This window comes from Ambystoma mexicanum, chromosome 1q (assembly GCF_040938575.1).
Source record: "Ambystoma mexicanum isolate Mex_15411 chromosome 1q, UKY_AmexF1_1, whole genome shotgun sequence".
Taxonomy (NCBI): Eukaryota; Metazoa; Chordata; class Amphibia; order Caudata; family Ambystomatidae; genus Ambystoma; species Ambystoma mexicanum.
In genome coordinates, this window is record NC_090922.1 from 982,167,926 (window position 1) to 982,186,362 (window position 18,437).

Below are 18,437 nucleotides of genomic sequence, written 5' to 3' on the forward strand. Positions count from 1 at the left end.
TGACTGGGCGTATACCGTATCTTCAAAGGTGATGTGTAACACACGTCTGGCTCTTTGGGCTGGACCTCTGTGCACTGTATGTCTGCCTCGAAGGGTAAGATGTCTGCAGATAGAAAATATGGGATTAAGGAACTGGGTTATTGAATGTCTCTCTCTTCTTCCCTTTCTCTTCTCCTGTAGAACCCCAAAGGTTAACGCTCTCACCTTAGGTAAGTGAACGCCGTGCTCTCCATCTGCCTCGGGGCAGGGTGCTGTAACCAGTTTCTTCACCGGATAAGGGGAGCAGGCCTCTTGACTTCAGAGGACTGATGTCCGTCGTTTACTGCACGAACGGTAAGTTTCGAGTAATTCTAATGTCTTTAAAGTCTTTAGTAATGATGTTTCTTGTTTTGCAGGGTTCCGGTGATGGCGGATGACGGGCTGAAGTGAGTTGAAGATGGAGCCCGTGTGATGAATAGAAGCGCCTGGAAGCACGTAAGTAAGCGCTTGTTGCCTGCTTCACGATGCGCTCTAACTGTCTTTTTATTTTGAAGGTACAAGTTCGGAGCGGCTGCAGGGTGCCGGAATACCCACTGGGTTAGATGTGGAAAGGAGTAATGGCACGTGAGTATTAAAGTTCCCCAATGTCTTTAAACGCACCTTGTTTTGTCTTTGAGATGCGGGATGCAGCGCCGAACTCCTCCGGAGCGTGCAAAGAGTTGGTAAGCTTTTGTCTTTCAGATGCCGGAATGCAGTGTGAAGACCTCCAGAGCGCACGAAGAGTAGGTAAGCCTTTGTCTTTCAGATGCCGGAATACAGCGCGAGGCGTTGGTGACAGCCGATGGACCAGGTAAGTGAAGAGCTGTCACTGAAGACCGTAATGCTAACCTGTTCTTTCTTGTCTTTATAGGTGTTGCTGAAGACTGGATTCAGGATGGTAAGCCTTTTTCCTTAGGCCCAGGATCAGATGCAGAAGACACGATGAGCGTTCTGCTGCAGAGGATGCAGAATAACGCAAAGCAAGATTCATCCATCGGGTGTGGTTTAAATAGCCTCCTGTAGTGCTTAGGTGTCTCCTTCCACAGCCACACCTAGGTAAGAAAAGAGTTCCTGCTTTCCAGAAGAGTTCCAGTGTTCTGAATCTAGGGAGTGGCTCCTGCCCCACCCAACAGGAAAAGTAGTTCCAAACAGAAGAGGATCAGAGGCTCAACTGGCAGGCAAGTAAGCAGCATGGTCTGCTGCAGGTAAGTCCACCCAAGCATTATGAGCCCGGCACTTCCAGCGCTGGGACTGGGCATATTTATGAGCCTGGTGCCACTGGCGCCAGGACTGGGTCCAAAAGGTCCCAATTGGGACTGGTTGGGACTCGGAACCTGGGTTATGGATCTGCTTCCAAGGGAGTTGGGAAAACCCTGACCTTTTGGAAGCAGAGATCATGACAGTACCCCCCCCTCAAGGCCCCTCCCAAACCGGGCTTCTCCGGGGGTTTTGGCTTGTCAGGAAATGTTCGGTGAAATCTTTTGATTAGGCGAGGGGCGTGGACATATTCAGCAGGTTCCCAGGATCTCTCTTGGGGGCCTTAGCCTTTCCAGTCAATTAGGTAAAATAGTTTAGATTTGGAGATCTTGGAGTCCAGAATGCTTTTGACTTCAAACTCGAGTTCTCCATCAACTAGGATAGGTTTTGGAGATTTAGTTAGTCGGGTTTGAGGTTGCACGGGTTTTAATAGAGAGACGTGGAAGACCGGATGTATCTTCATGTGCGGGGGCAAGTCCAACTTGACCGCTACTCAGTTTACTATGGTAGTGATGGAATAGGGACCAAGGTATCTTGGGTTGAATGTGCGTGGCCCTTTTAGGGGTAGATATTTGGTGGATAACCAGACTTGATCCCCTACTTGATATTGAGGGGCTTCCTTCCGATGTTGATCTGCTCCTTTCTTGTATTGTTCTTTAGCCCTTTGAAGGTGAGAAACAGCTTCCTTAAAGGCTTGGGTGATTGTAGAATGCAGGTAGTCTACTGCTGGTGTTTCAAGATCTTGGAGGGGATCCAACTCCGAGGTTCGAGGGTGACTGCCGTACAAAAGAAGAAATGGGGTTTTCCCAGTTCCCGAATGGACAGAGTTATTGTAGGCATATTCGGCTATCCAAAGGATGTCTTTCCAAGTTTTTTCAGTTTGTTGCAGCATGCAGCGTAAATACTGTTCCAGAGTTTGATTGGTCCTCTCGGTTTGTCCGTCGGTCTGAGGGTGGTGACTGGTCGATAGTCTCACATCAATTTGAGCCGACCGACAGCAACTTCGACAAAAATGAGAAATAAATTGACTACCTCGATCCGAAATTAGAACCGAAGGAAAACCGTGCAGTCGGACGATGTTTTCGAGAAATTCTCGGGCCAGAGTTGCTGCTGTTGGCAAGCCTTTGAGCGGAATGAAATGCGCCATCTTGGAGAATAAGTCCACGATTACTAGAATCGTATTGTATCCGGAGCATGGAGGTAGATCGGTGATGAAGTCCATAGAAAGCGTATGCCAAGGGCGCGGTGGGATGTCAATAGGGCGTAAGAGGCCTGCTGGTCTTTCCTTTTGACTCTTGTTTTGGGCGCATTCTCCACAGGACATTATAAAGTCTCTGATATCTTTTTTCCAAGACGGCCACCAGAAGTAGCGCTTGATCTTTTCTGATACCGGGTTGTCCTTCCATTAAAGAATCGTGATAACAAGAGATTACTTTTTTCTGTAAATCTGTGCTGGGTAGGTATAATCGTTCTTGGAAATACAATAAGTTGTCATTTACTGCAAAGTCCTTTCCCTGCAGATGCCAATTCTGTATGTCTGCTGGAGTTACAAGTTGCCTGGCTTTATCCTTAACTTCCTCTATGGATTCTGTGGCGATTACACCCAGAATTCTTTGTTCGGGAATGATTGGTACAGGTTTAGGGTTGATCAAGTGTTCTTCCACTCCCATCCGAGAAAGGGCATCAGCTTTACCGTTCTTTGGACCAGGTCGATAGGTAATTATGAAGTCAAACTCGGCAAAGAATAATGCCCAACGGAGTTGTCTAGAGGATTGGGCTTTTGCGGTTTTCAAATATTGCAGGTTTCGGTGATCCGTAATCACAGTAACGGTGTGTCGGGCCCCCAGCAGATAATGCCGCCAAGCCTTAAAGGCAGACTTGATAGCAAGAAGTTCCTTGTCAGTAATCGTGTAATTGATTTCAGGAGGCGAGAAATTGCGGGACCAAAATGCCACGGGATGCAACTGATTGGTTACCGGGTCCTTTTGTGATAGAACTGCCCCCATGGCAAGGCTTGAAGCATCAGTTTCCACAATGTAGGGGAGTTCGGGGCGAGGGTGTTTTAAGATTGGTGCAGAGATAAATTTAGTCTTCAAATCCTGGAAAGCTTGTTCCGCCTCGGTAGACCATTCAAAACGTTTGTTTTTCTTTAACAAGGCAGTGACGGACTGGACTATTCGAGAGAATTCGGGGATAAACCTGCGGTAAAAGTTAGCGAAGCCTAACATGCTTTGCACACCTTTTACGGAGGATGGTGATGGCCATTTGAGAACTGCATCGACCTTCTTTGAATCCATACGCACTCCGCCAGGTGATAATATGAATCCCAAGAATTCAACTTCAGTCACGTTGAAAACACATTTTTCCAACTTAGCGAAAAGTTTGTGTTGACGCAATCTTTCGAGGACCATTTTCACGTGTTTACGATGTTCAGATTCCGATGAAGAATAAACGAGGATGTCGTCAATGTAAACAACAACACACACATCTATGAGCTCTCTGAGGACATCGTTCATAAAATATTGAAAGGCGGCCGGGGCATTGCAAAATCCGAAGGGCATGACCTGATATTCAAATAGCCCATACTTGGTGCGGAAGGCCGTCTTCCATTCATCGCCCTCTTTTACTCGTACCAAGTGGTAAGCTCCTCTAAGATCCAGCTTTGTATATATGCATGCTTTTCTGACTTGGTCCAGGAGTTCAGGGATCAAAGGTAACGGATATCTATTCTTAACGGTGATCTGGTTCAGGGAGCGATAATCTATACAAGTTCTAAGGTCTCCTTCCTTTTTTGGAACGAAGAACAAAGCTGAAGAAGCAGGAGACTTGGAAGGACGAATAAACCCATTTGCCAGGTATTGATCCAGGTATTGTCGAAAGTGAAGGTTCTCAGGCTCGGTGAGGGCATAAATTCTACTACAAGGAGGAGTAGAACCAGGTATCAGGTCTATCTGGCAGTCATAAGACCTATGAGGAGGTAGAGAGTTAGCCTGATCCTTCCGGAAAAACATCTTGGTATTCTAGGTATTCGGGAGGTAACTGGGGAGTCTCTGAAGAAATTGCTGCCAGTGCAACACCAGGTGGAGGGTGACAAGTAGAGACACATTCTGGAAACTGGACCGTTCTTGCTCGCCAATCGATCAGAGGATTGTGTTTCTCTAACCAAGGTATTCCTAAAATAATCTGAAACTGAGGGGCCTTGATCACATCAAACACGATCTTCTCATGGTGTCCATCTTGACTTACTAGCGTCACCTCTTGAGTGGTATGCGTTACTGGCCCGGAGGCTATCTCCGTACCATCCACCGTAGTAATGACGTCCTTTACAGTCTTGGGACAAAGAGTTAGATTCATCCTCAAAACCATTTCATGATCCACATAATTGCCGATGGCACCGCTGTCGACGTAAGCTTCAATTGCATGTAATCGATCCGGATTATCAGGGCTAATGAGGACCATAGGTATCACGAAATGCGAGGTCACGGAACTGGTTTTCACGCTCGGCAAGAGGACCTCTATTCTTGTCGGGCGAGGTCGTTTCCCTGCTCAGAGTTTGTAACTTTGGTAACTGCAGCTCCTACTGCCTTCTTGGCAGGTTTCACCAGACAGTCTCGAAGAAAGTGCCCTGAGTTTCCGCAATAGAGGCATAATTGCAACTGTTTTCTCTTTTCCCGCTCCTTTTGTGTTAGAGGACCTTTCAGACCCCCTATTTGCATGGGTTCCCCGGAGTCTACTCCTTTGGAAGTAATTGGCGGTTTGGAAAATACTCGAGCATCAAACTTGGAACGGTCGGCCTTCCTGTTCTGCAGTCTGTGATCTATTTGAACGACTAAGTCTATATAGTCCGAACAATCTTGTGGGGGATTCACTACTTGGGCTAACACATCTTTGAGCTCTCCACGTAGACCTCTATAAAACAACGTAATCCTTTTGTCCTCAGGCCATTGAGTTTCCACTATCAGTCTGTTGAAAGACGCAATATAAGCCAAAAGGTCTTGATTACCTTGTCGCAACGAAAGAAGCTCATTGTCCAAGGCCTGCCCCTGTGAATGTCTTGCGAACAGTTTTTCCATACTGAGCTGAAAAGCTTGAAAATCATGGAGGACCGGATCATCTTGATTTACTAGAGGGATCGACCAGTCTGCCGCATTGCCACTAAGGTACGAAAGCACGAAAGCTACTTTAGCTTGATCAGTTGGAAAGGCTGCTGGCCGGCATAAGAAATGCAACCGGCACTGATTGATAAATACTGCAAACCTCTTTGGGTCACCAGAAAATCGTTCGGGCGGAGCCAGAGGTACATTCCCAGGTAGGTTGATCTGCACTGGATTCATAGAGGATGTAGAAGGAAGATTTCCCCCAGATGCGGGTAACGGGGTCTGTCCGGCTTGTGACTGTAGCAATTGTCTAGCGAGATCATCTGTTCGCTCCTTGGAAATAATCAGTTCCCTTCTTAGAGCGTTCGTTTCCTGACGGGCTGCATGCACTTCTGCCCTTAGTTCCCCAAGTAACTGGGCTAGCTGGTCGGTATCCGAGGTTTCCATAGCGCCTGGACGGGAGTTTTGTGGTAGGCTTTGCGTTCTGTAACGCTCACCTGATTCCCGTAGAGGCGCCAGTCTTGACTGGGCGTATACCGTATCTTCAAACGTGATGTGTAACACACGGCTGGCTCTTTGGGCTGGACCTCTGTGCACTGTATGTCTGCCTCGAAGGGTAAGATGTCTGCAGATAGAAAATATGGGATTAAGGAACTGGGTTATTTAATGTCTCTCTCTTCTTCCCTTTCTCTTCTCTTGTAGAACCCCAAAGGTTAACGCTCTCACCTTAGGTAAGTGAACGCCGTGCTCTCCAACTGCCTCGGGGCAGGGTGCTGTAACCAGTTTCTTCAATGGATAAGGGGAGCAGGCCTCTTGACTTCAGAGGACTGCTGTCCGTCGTTTACTGCACGAACGGTAAGTTTCGAGTAATTCTAATGTCTTTAAAGTCTTTAGTAATGATGTTTCTTGTTTTGCAGGGTTCCGGCGATGGCGGATGACGGGCTGAAGTGAGTTGAAGATGGAGCCCGTGTGATGAATAGAAGTGCCTGGAAGCACGTAAGTAAGCACTTGTTGCCTGCTTCACGATGCGCTCTAACTGTCTTTTTATTTTGAAGGTACAAGTTCGGAGCGGCTGCAGGGTGCCGGAATACCCACTGGGTTGGATGTGGAAAGGAGTAATGGCACGTGAGTATTAAAGTTCCCCAATGTCTTTAAACGCACCTTGTTTTGTCTTTCAGATGCGGGATGCAGCGCCGAAGGCCTCCGGAGCGTGCGAAGAGTTGGTAAGCTTTTGTCTTTCAGATGCCGGAATGCAGTGTGAAGACCTCCGGAGCGCACGAAGAGTAGGTAAGCCTTTGTCTTTCAGATGCCGGAATGCAGCGCGAGGCGTTGGTGACAGCCGATGGACCAGGTAAGTGAAGAGCTGTCACTGAAGACCGTAATGTTAACCTGTTCTTTCTTGTCTTTATAGGTGTTGCTGAAGACTGGATTCAGGATGGTAAGCCTTTTTCCTTAGGCCCAGGATCAGATGCAGAAGACACGATGAGCGTTCTGCTGCAGAGGATGCAGAATAACGCAAAGCAAGATTCATCCATCGGGTGTGGTTTAAATACCCTCCTGTAGTGCTTAGGTGTCTCCTTCCACAGCCACGCCTAGGTAAAAAAAGAGTTCCTGCTTTCCAGAAGAGTTCCAGTGTTCTGAATCTAGGGAGTGGCTCCTGCCCCACCCAACAGGAAAAGTAGTTCCAAACAGAAGAGGATCAGAGGCTCAACTGGCAGGCAAGTAAGCAGCATGGTCTGCTGCAGGTAAGTCCACCCAAGCATTATGAGCCCGGCACTTCCAGCGCTGGTACTGGGCATATTTATGAGCCTGGTGCCACTGGCGCCAGCACTGGGTCCAAAAGGTCCCAATTGGGACTGTTTGGCACTCGGAACCTGGGTTATGGATCTGCTTCCAAGGGAGTTGGGAAAACCCTGACCTTTTGGAAGCAGAGATCATGACAGTACCCCCCCTCAAGGCCCCTCCCAAACGGGCTTCTCCGGGGGTTTGGCTTGTCAGGAAATGTTCGGTGAAATCTTTTGATTAGGCGAGGGGCGTGGACATATTCAGCAGGTTCCCAGGATCTCTCTTGGGGGCCGTAGTCTTTCCAGTCAATTAGGTAAAATAGTTTAGATTTGGAGATCTTGGAGTCCAGAATGCTTTTGACTTCAAACTCGAGTTCTCCATCAACTAGGATGGAGTTAGTCGGGTTTGAGGTTGCACGGGTTTTAATAGAGAGACGTGGAAGACCGGATGTATCTTCATGTGCGGGGGCAAGTCCAACTTGACCGCTACTCGATTTACTATGGTAGTGATGGAATAGGGACCAAGGTATCTTGGGTTGAATGTGCGTGGCCCTTTTAGGGGTAGATATTTGGTGGATAACCAGACTTGATCCCCTACTTGATATTGAGGGGCTGCCTTCCGATGTTGATCTGCTCCTTTCTTGTATTGTTCTTTAGCCCTTTGAAGGTGAGAAACAGCTTCCTTAAAGGCTTGGGTGATTGTAGAATGCAGGTAGTCTACTGCTGGTGTTTCAAGATCTTGGAGGGGATCCAACTCCGAGGTTCGAGGGTGACTGCCGTACAAAAGAAAAAATGGGGTTTTCCCAGTTCCCGAATGGACAGAGTTATTGTAGGCATATTCGGCTATCCAAAGGATGTCTTTCCAAGTTTTTTCAGTTTGTTGCAGCATGCAGCGTAAATACTGTTCCAGAGTTTGATTGGTCCTCTCGGTTTGTCCGTCGGTCTGAGGGTGGTGACTGGTCGATAGTCTCACATCAATTTGAGCCGACCGACAGCAACTTTGCCAAAAATGAGAAATAAATTGACTACCTCGATCCGAAATTAGAACCGAAGGAAAACCGTGCAGTCGGACGATGTTTTCGAGAAATTCTCGGGCCAGAGTTGCTGCTGTTGGCAAGCCTTTGAGCGGAATGAAATGCGCCATCTTGGAGAATAAGTCCACGATTACTAGAATCGTATTGTATCCGGAGCATGGAGGTAGATCGGTGATGAAGTCCGTAGAAAGCGTATGCCAAGGGCGAGGTGGGATGTCAATAGGGCGTAAGTGGCCTGCTGGTCTTTCCTTTTGACTCTTGTTTTGGGCGCATTCTCCACAGGACATTATAAAGTCTCTGATATCTTAGGTAATCCTAGGTAAGAAAAGAGTTCCTGCTTTCCAGAAGAGTTCCAGTGTTCTGAATCTAGGGAGTGGCTCCTGCCCCACCCAACAGGAAAAGTAGTTCCAAACAGAAGAGGATCAGAGGCTCAACTGGCAGGCAAGTAAGCAGCATGGTCTGCTGCAGGTAAGTCCACCCAAGCATTATGAGCCTGGCACTTCCAGCGCTGGGACTGGGCATATTTATGAGCCTGGTGCCACTGGCGCCAGGACTGGGTCCAAAAGGTCCCAATTGGGACTGGTTGGCACTCGGAACCTGGGTTATGGATCTACTTCCAAGGGAGTTGGGAAAACCCTGACCTTTTGGAAGCAGAGATCATGACACAAGGGCATTATGAATGCAGTTGTGGACAAGCAGCCATGCACAGTGATGTCAACTGCCATGGTTGACTTGTGGTCAACAGGATGGTGGGTGCAGGTAACATTGGCAGGAGGGAATCTTGGCACATGTGTTCTGTATGCATAATTGTGAACTATGGAACTATGGATGCATTGTCCCATGTTGTTGCAGTGCTCCTGAATCATACAGTGACTGCACTCCATGGGAGGTCCACCCAGCATGTTTTCACATCCCTCTGCCAGGCACTGGCCCTCCTCTCATGCAGTTGACAGCACAGTTCCTGGTGAAGGTGATGTGCGAATCACATCATCCCAGCTCAGTCAGCAGGTAAGCATGTACACTGTCTCGCATGTTCTGTCAGTGTTATTGCTTACCTTGGTATTTGAATGTAGTACACATCTTGATGAACTGGGGGGTTAACCTTGTGTCACAGTGAATGCTGTGCAGATGTGCATCTGACACATGGAATCATGTGTATGTGCAGTTGCACTTGTATGCATGTACATTGTTTCGGTGGATGCACTTAGATAAGTGACACCATCAGTGGAAGTGATTGTGCAGCACTATTCACACTTTACCCATTGGTAGTGTTTCATTCAGTTTGAATGTACGTACTGATTGACAGCATACTAACAGGATTGTTAGTGACCCTGAAGACTGCATTGCACAACAACTGGTAATGAAAGAGAAACCGCCAAGAGGAACTGGATCTTGCTGCTAATAGAATCAATAGCCTTGATCAGGACACCCTACTCTCTGCTTCAAAGAAACCGGTTAGAGAATTGAAATCACCGGTGTATGTGTCGAAATTTTCAATTCAAAGTAACAAAATCAAGAACACAATCAAGAAACATTGGAACATTTTTAAGAACGACACAAGAGTTCAGGATCTATTTAGTCAACCACCAGTATTTGCCTTCCAGAGGAGTAGGAATCTTAGGGATGAACTTGTCCAGACAAGATTACCTCCAACCAAAATGTTCACACAGCGCATATGTACATTCCCCTGCCTCCATTGCATTAACTGCAACTCGGTAATCAAAGGAAACGTTAACTTCCACCCACGAACAGGCAAAAAGATTTTTTTAAAAACATTTGGTACCTGTGACAGCACCAACATTATTTACGACATTAAATGCCCATGTGGAAAATATTACGTGGGCCAATCCACTAGAGCTGCAAAGATCCGATGGAACGAACACCGATCCTGCATCCGAACTTCCAATCCAAACTCTGCTGTGGCACGACATTGGGCCATGAATAACCACAATCTGTCACAGATCAAATTCCTGGTGTTAGAGGTTCTAACCAGAAACAACCCCCACGAGGACTTGGGCCTACGCCTCAATCGCAGAGAAACATTCTGGATCGATAAACTCTGTAGTTTGGTCCCCAATGGTTTCAATGAAGAGATAAATTACCATTGTTATATTTGAATCCATATCTGCACGCCTAGTGTGTTGGCTGTTGATGTTCCTGTTGTGCTCATACCAATACTGACCAATGTGTTTAAAACGTTTAAGACATCATGCATCACTAGGATTCCTTGTGATCTTTGTATTCACCTCGTCCAATCTTCCAGACCTTGGTCTGGGACCCAAGATGCTGCCTCCTGTGGGCAACACCACCTGGGACGAGGATATGACTAACAAACTCTTTTTGTTGACTTTTCTTGACTTTTCATGACTGCGCATATTTGTACCAGCCTTGCCTATGCACTAGTTTTCAACATAGTGCATCCTGCTAAAATGTGTATCTTGTATTTTGTATTTTGTTTGTTTTCTGCTTTACTTCCAATATTTTAGATGTATCTACACATGTCTGTTTATTTCATCACCCTTTTTCGTTATGCTTGAGTGTTTTTTCTATTTCTATGAAAATCTCTAAATTTTAGGTTCGAGCTAAATTTGATTTTTAGGATGCATTTCACCCTAGCATGCCTCCAAATTGGTTAATTTGTGTAATGTTGCAGGCCTACACCTGTAATACAGCATGATCCGCGAGCACCGGCCACTTAATGGCGCTCGGGAGTCACGCGTACTATAACACGAGCGGTCGTCCAGGCAACCACCTAAAACCTGCTCAGTGGAATCTAAGCTCGGCGGCTACACGCAGGAGCTTTGCTGCGCTCCAGATGCGTTAAGGTATGCGACTTTCTCGCCGCGATTTTCGCTAGCATTTCCATTTCATTCTGCCTTTATCACAGACCCTGTCAGATACGCTGACTTTCTGAACCCGATCTTTGTTTCCAAACAGATTTCACTCTGAAACACGTGCGTGTTAACACTACGGCTGCCTATTGCATGCCGCACCACTGCACCCTACTGTGGGCAGCTTTAACGCTTGTTAGCTCCCATACAAATCTTCCAAGGTAACACCAGTTTTTGTTCTGATCCTCATTTTGTATTTGGTTACCATTAATCCACTTACTATGTTACTGTTTATTTTTGTTTTTCTTTATTTTATGAACATGTGTGGACTTGCTACTGATCGGTATGTTTTCATTATTTATATCACTGTTTGTATTGTGTGTATTATAATCGGTATATTATTTTTTCATTGTTGAATTACATAGACTTGCCCTGATGAAGGAAAAATGTTCCGAAATGCATTGGCTTTAGTCTGAAATATATATGGGTTGCGACAAATGCTCCCTCACTAAGGAAATATTAGTGACAGCTTTATCTTTTTGATAAAATACTATTTGAAAATCAACTGACAACCTCATCTTTATTATTTACCAACCTGGAAGTACTCCTGTGATACCTTGATAAGAACTATATTTTTGAATGTTTTGACTGAATGCCCGGATTTGGGCCCCTTTTGAGAGCGGTGGTGTGACCTGGTATTTATACTTGGTCTCTAGCTGTTGTTGCAGTCGGATGGATGACTGAATTAAAATGTCATGTAGGCAGGATAGCAAAGTTAATCCCCTGCATTTTACTTCATCATGTTTAGAATGTTAAGAAGTAACTCATGTTTGTAGAAAGGCTTGCTTTCTCTGTTTCTGTTATTTTTTCTTTTGTTACAGATAATGGTGAAATGTTCATGGTAAGCACTGAATTGTGAATTGTACTTGTATACAATATAATCAGAATATAAAAACAAATTATTTGCATTTGGGATTTTATATGTGGACACAGGGGAGAGTAATTCTCTTTGGTAATACATTGGTCAATTTGCCCATGCAGATAGAGTAACAACCAGAATAAGCAGTGATAAAATAGGTGTGTGTGTGTGTCCTCCTTGCATGTTTTTGGAGGGAATCTAATATAACATATAGATTACTGGAGGTCTATGAGCCAGTAATGCCTATGGGCGCATAGATCACTGGTGTAGATAAGCCAGTGATACCGGCCACAGACTGTAGGCGGCACTCTATATAAAAGTGTTGGTTTTTCTTGTGTGTATAGGTCCAAGGCTCTCTATAGATCACTGGGAGGTATTCGAATAGAAAGGAAGGTTTTGCTTATGGTGGGGCTATGATGTAGGGAAGGAAACTATGCGCATCACTAAATACCACAAACAACATACTACCACAAAATAATGCAAGTAATACATATTACTAGATTCTCCAATATAATATAACAAGGTATGGTCACTAGAATGATATGAGGCCAAACCCAATCTAAATACAAGGATAATTTACCACCAAACTACAGCTCATAGTTTGGCGGTAAGAAAAGTACCGCCAACACCCAAATTTACACAAAATATCCTACAGTGCAGCAGTAATGCAGGCACTAACTCTGTTACTGCCACGCCAAACTCTCAATGATGCCCACAGTATTTAATGATCCAAGTCATGCAAGCCTTTAGGATTGGGGATTTCTGCGACCTATAGTAGGTGATTTCCATTTGAAAAGAAATAATGAACTCTGTGTCCTCATTCTATTGTAGTAGATAACTGTGGTAAGTATTGTTTTCAAAGTTACTCCATAATTAGTTCATATATTGGCAAGTCTGCAACCTTAGTTTATATGATGGGTAAAGGTTCCTCTTCAGGAGAATATCTGATGTTTGAGTGTGGTGGAATGAAGAAAATATAGAGTCTAGAAGCAGAGCAGGTGTTGATCACACAATAATGTGGTTAGAGACAAATGCAAGGTCAAGAAAGGTGGGTAATGGCCTCTCTTGACTTTGGTGCCCCCGGCACCACCCTCTCCCCTGCCCTACACCCTTCCTATCAAAATCTTCCTCTTTCCCACCACCAGCAACATGGCACTACAGCGCCACATCAATAATTGCCCAGCGCAGCCATGTTTCATGCCCCAAACACCTAGCTAGCCCCCTTAGGAACACCCCCTCCACCAGCCCCGCCACCATACCAGTGAGCACTACTACATGCTTAGGTACATTGTGTCGTGAGCAACTCAGTTCAAGAACGCCAGTAATTCCACTCTCATCCACCTGCCCCATCCTAGAGACCATAAGGTGTTCAAGACTATCCACACAAACCAGCCTACACACCCCTGTTGGTCTACCACAGGTGTATCACCCCTCACCCACCATCCTACACTGCAGAGTCATCAGAAACCCACTCTGCTTGAAATGCAGACCACTGCAACATCCACACTGCAGCATGACCAAGACTCCCTACTGCCCAAGTTGCATACCCCCTTTACCTCCACCACACCCTACCATTCCCTTTCTCCTAAAGATCCTGGACAAAAGCAGCTTACTTGCAAGTCCAACAGTAGTTCTTTGAAGCCAAAACCCTTCTCAGCCTCCGCCAGTCAGTCTTCATCCCAGGCCACAGAACCGAGACTGCTCTGTTAGACCTTAAGCATCAAAGACTCTGGAAAACCAGCCTTACTCCTCCTCCTAGGCCGGTCAGTGGCATTTGATCTTGTTCACCATAGAACCCTCTCCCAAGACTTCTCATCCTCCGCAAACTTTTCACCCAACGCCTGAGCCTGGATTGCCTCATTCCTCCAAGATAGAGCCTTGAAAGTCTTCTCAGACCAAGCTTGCGCATGCCCGAACATCTTACAGTACAGAGAACCCCAGGTCTCATGCATATGCCACACCCAACAATAGATTCACTAGGCCACTCTTCAAACTCATTGACTCACTATGCATCTCATACACAAATTATGCTGATGACACTCAGGTCCTCCTGCCATTATCTGGCGACTACGAGTCTGACAACGAAACCCTTAACACCATCTACTCCATCATCCAAACCCTTAGGAAACTCAACAACCAATATTGTGCCTTCACTATTGACAACTTTTTATTCCCAGTATCCCAAGCAGTCAAAACCGTGGGAGTCTATCTTGACTCCAAACTCTTGATGACTAGGCAGGTGAATGCCATAGCATCCGCTGCGGCATACCACTCCAAACTATTCAAAGCCGCTAGACCATACCTCACTGAGCAAAACTGCCTAACTAGTAGCTACAGCCATTATTGGCTCCCGACTGGATTACTGCAATGCCCGCCTCGCTGGCACCTCCACTAAAAATATCAAAAAGCCCAAAATTGTTAAAAATAACGTGCTCCGGGCTGCCATCGGCATCCCCAGAAGAGACCACATATCAGCTGCCAGGAAACAAGCCCACTGGCTCCCATTAAAAAACAGTCATTATCAAAACCCTGGCCCTCACACATAAATGCCTCCACAACACAGCCCCTCAAAACCTAACACAAAGAATCACAAAGCAACACACAGCCAGACCTACCAGAACCCCATACAACATATAACTGTGCCTAAGATTCTGGGAGCACTGGATTGAGGGTCAAGCTTCCCTTTTAATGCAGCTACCCAATTGAACTCCCTGTCACCCCACCTCAGAGGTATAGCATCCCATCTTGTCTTCCGCAAAGCAATGAAAACAATCATGTTCGCCTGAATCTCTCTGATTCTTCAACCCTTCAGAACACTCCAATATGATGATTGTAACTGTTATCTTGTAACTAAATTACCTTTATCTACTGTATGCTGTACCCATTCATCTCAACTTTGCCACACTGAATGTAACCTGTAGCAAAGTATGTACCTGTAACTAAGACACTTTCATGTAACAGCGCCTCAATGCCCCTATGCTGCCAGTGCACTTTATAAATGCCAAAAATAAATAAAATAAATACAGATATCCCCTCGCCCCAATCAGCACCCAATCCCAGCCTCAAAGGCGCCCTTCTAAATGCACAATCTTTAGATGCACATGCGATTGACATACACAACTTACTCCTTGACCAACATCTAGAGCTCCTAGTTTTGACAGAAACTTGGTTACACCAAGCCTCTGGCCCCTTATTGGCCTTAGCCATCCTTCCAGACTACACCATCCTTAGGGCTAACCACCAGGATAACATAGGAGGAGGAGTACCTATTATAGCCAAGTCTGCACTACAGTTCAGATCTTGCGCACCCAACCAAATACCTGGATATGAACTCTTTTTAGTCAAACTTCCAACTGACCCCAAAACTAAAAGTAACTTTCTCATCATCTACAGATCACTGAATAATGCCAACCACCAGGAAGCAGATATACCGTTACTCATCAGCCCCTCCTCAAGCCAAATATTACATTTATTATCATAGGTGAAATTAACCTTGGATTTAACAACAAACTTGATCACAAAGCCACTGCATTCTACTCGGCCCTCCAACAAATGCACATGCCCCAATTGGTCAAACGCCCACCCATTCCAAAGGAAGAATCCTGATTTGATCCTAACATTAAATTCAACATACTGATGACAGTTACTCAGGGCACACCTCAACCCACAGTGTGCCCCATTGCGGTGAGAAATACTCACAAGCTAACAGCAGATAATCTCATCCCCCTTCTGACCGACACCCTCAAAACCCACCCAATCTCAAATACCAACCCTGATAGTATTTCCTCTATCTGCCTGAAATCAACCATTGATGCAGTAGCCCCACTCACCTCTCAAATACCCTGTAGTGATAAACAAACCAACTTCTGGTTCAATGAAGAGCTTATTGGTCTTATTGGATCACTTCCATAAAAAGACTCCATCCACTTACTTGGTTACTCTTTCCTGATAGCCAACAAAACCTACAAATAAACTGTCATAGCACATAAATTCAACTCTCTGAATACCCGCATAAACAATGTCTCTTCTAACACCAAAGATCTATTCTCTATATTTAGAGAACTGGAAGCCCCATCCCCTCCAGCTCCCCCATTAACTCAAGCAAAGCTTGATGCACTACTATCCAAAATCCTCACACTACAAAACAAAATACAAATGAAAAGGAAACTACTGACTGGAAAAAACAGCCCCCCAATTCAAATTCACCATTGTCTCCCAAGACCAGGTCCTGAACACTATTTCTACATTGAAACCCTCCAATTGTAAAGGTGACAGCGTCCCTGCAGGCCTAGTTAAACTATGTGCCCCTACATTAGAACCCATCATTACCAACTTCATCAATGCCTCCTTCATCATCGATTCTGTCCCCGCCAGTATCAAAAAAGCTTGGATAAACCCACTTCTTAAAAATCCTTTGGTGGACCCCAGCATACCCGCTAATTACTGACCCATTACGACCGTGCCCTTTTTGCTAAAAATGGTTGACAAAATAGCCTATACCCAAGTCCAAGAGTATCTAGAAAGCAACCACCTGTTAGGAGCCAGATAATTAGGCTTCTGACCTAAACACAGTCCATAAACGACCTACACAAACGGCCTTAATAGACCTCAAAATCCAGATGGATGCCATAAGAGACTCCGGGAAACTCCTCTTACTCAATTTGTCTGCTGCATTTGACTTGCGGGACCATGACAAGCTGTGCAATGCTCTGTCAGAAAATTTCAACTTCTCTGCAGAAGGCACCCAAGGGGTTAAGTCATCCCTATCAGATCGCACCTCAAGAGTATCCATTGGTGACAAGGCTGCCTTCCCCATCCCAGTTCCGCTAGGGGTCCCTCAAGGCTCATGCCTATCTCCCACCTTTTACAATGCATATACAAAACTCCTATTTGCAGTCCTTGATACTGTGGGAGTCATCTACACCAACTTCGCAGATGACACCCAGATCCTTATCCCCATCACCGGAGACCATGAACAAGACTCCGCCACCATTAACAAGATTTACGCCATCATTGAAAACTGGATGGCCACCTACAGTTTGTGTCTCAACAACTACAAAAATTAGATCCTCATTGTAGGTCCTCCCACCCGACTAAAAACTCTCCACACCAACTATTCAAGCATCACCAGTGATGGTGCACCAATCCCAGTACTCAAACAGGTTAAAGCATTGGGCGTTCATATAGACTTGAACCTTACTATGATTAAACACATCAGTGCCCCGTCATCCTCAACTGCTTTTACGGCCAAACTTATTGCACTCAGCCGTCAATTATTTACTCCACAAAACTGCCTCACCCTAGCTCAAGCCCTCATTCTGGATGATTGAAATATCCTCCTACTTGCAACTACAAGTATGAATCTTGCCAAACTACAACTGCTACGAATCAAAGCCATACGGGCAGCCTTTGGATTAAAAAGAAACAACCATATTTCTCACATTAGGAGGGAAGCACATTGGCCACCCATCCAAGCCAGAATCCTATTTAAGACCCTTATCATCACATACAAATGTATCACCAATGATGCCCCATTAGATCTCAACAATGCTGTTACCCAAAAAAGGTCCACAAGATCACTCAGATTGGGCTCTAGCACACATCTATTTGTCCCAAGGTTCAAGAGATCCAGGGCAGGGTGGACCAGCTTCCCAGTAGCTGCACCTAAGATCTGGAACTCCCTTCCAATGCACATTAGAAATGAGCCCTCCCATCAGCGCTTTAAGAGTCTTATCAAAACATGGCCCTTTAAAACATTTTAACTAGCAGTGTCTCCTCCACACCACTGTGAGCAACTGCGATCACTGTACCTTGACATTGCTCTTCCTGTACTGTAACTATGTTGCTCCTTGAGCTGTACTGCTGGCAGTTTAATTACTCCTGCCTTTATTCCATCTATGATGTAAATACCTTTGTAACCAGACCCGTTTGTGTATGTAACTGATGCCGTGATACCTCCAGGTTTGGGCGTGTAACAAATGATATAAATAAATAAAAATAAATAATGAGCAGATGTTGGCTGGGCTCTGGACTCAAGGCGTGGCTGGCTGTCTTTCTATTCTCTGCACATTACCTTCCTCCCAAACTGGAGCATTTTCAAGTGCTGCTAGCAGTTCAACCATGCACAGAAGCAGACAGTGCTGCTCTGCAGAAGCCCGGCCCAGCAAGTATAAACATTTGTATCAAGGTTCAGCTGGGCTGTTCTGGTGTCGCTGCAGGAAACTTTGAGCTTATGAAGAGGGAGTCCCGAAGTACTCCTCAGTGCCCTCAAGTTTATGTCAGGACGAAGAGCTAGGAACACTTGTTACCATTCATCTTATGTTAAACGAATCCCGAGTGCACCAATGATCGATAGGATACCCTCTCAGCCAACCATACAGACCAAATACAATTCAAGTTCTCCCATCTGTGGGAGAAGAGCCAGTGATAGTAGACAGAGACACATATAGCGACAGCCTCAATTTAGCACCAAGACGCCATGGTACAAACGTCATTAG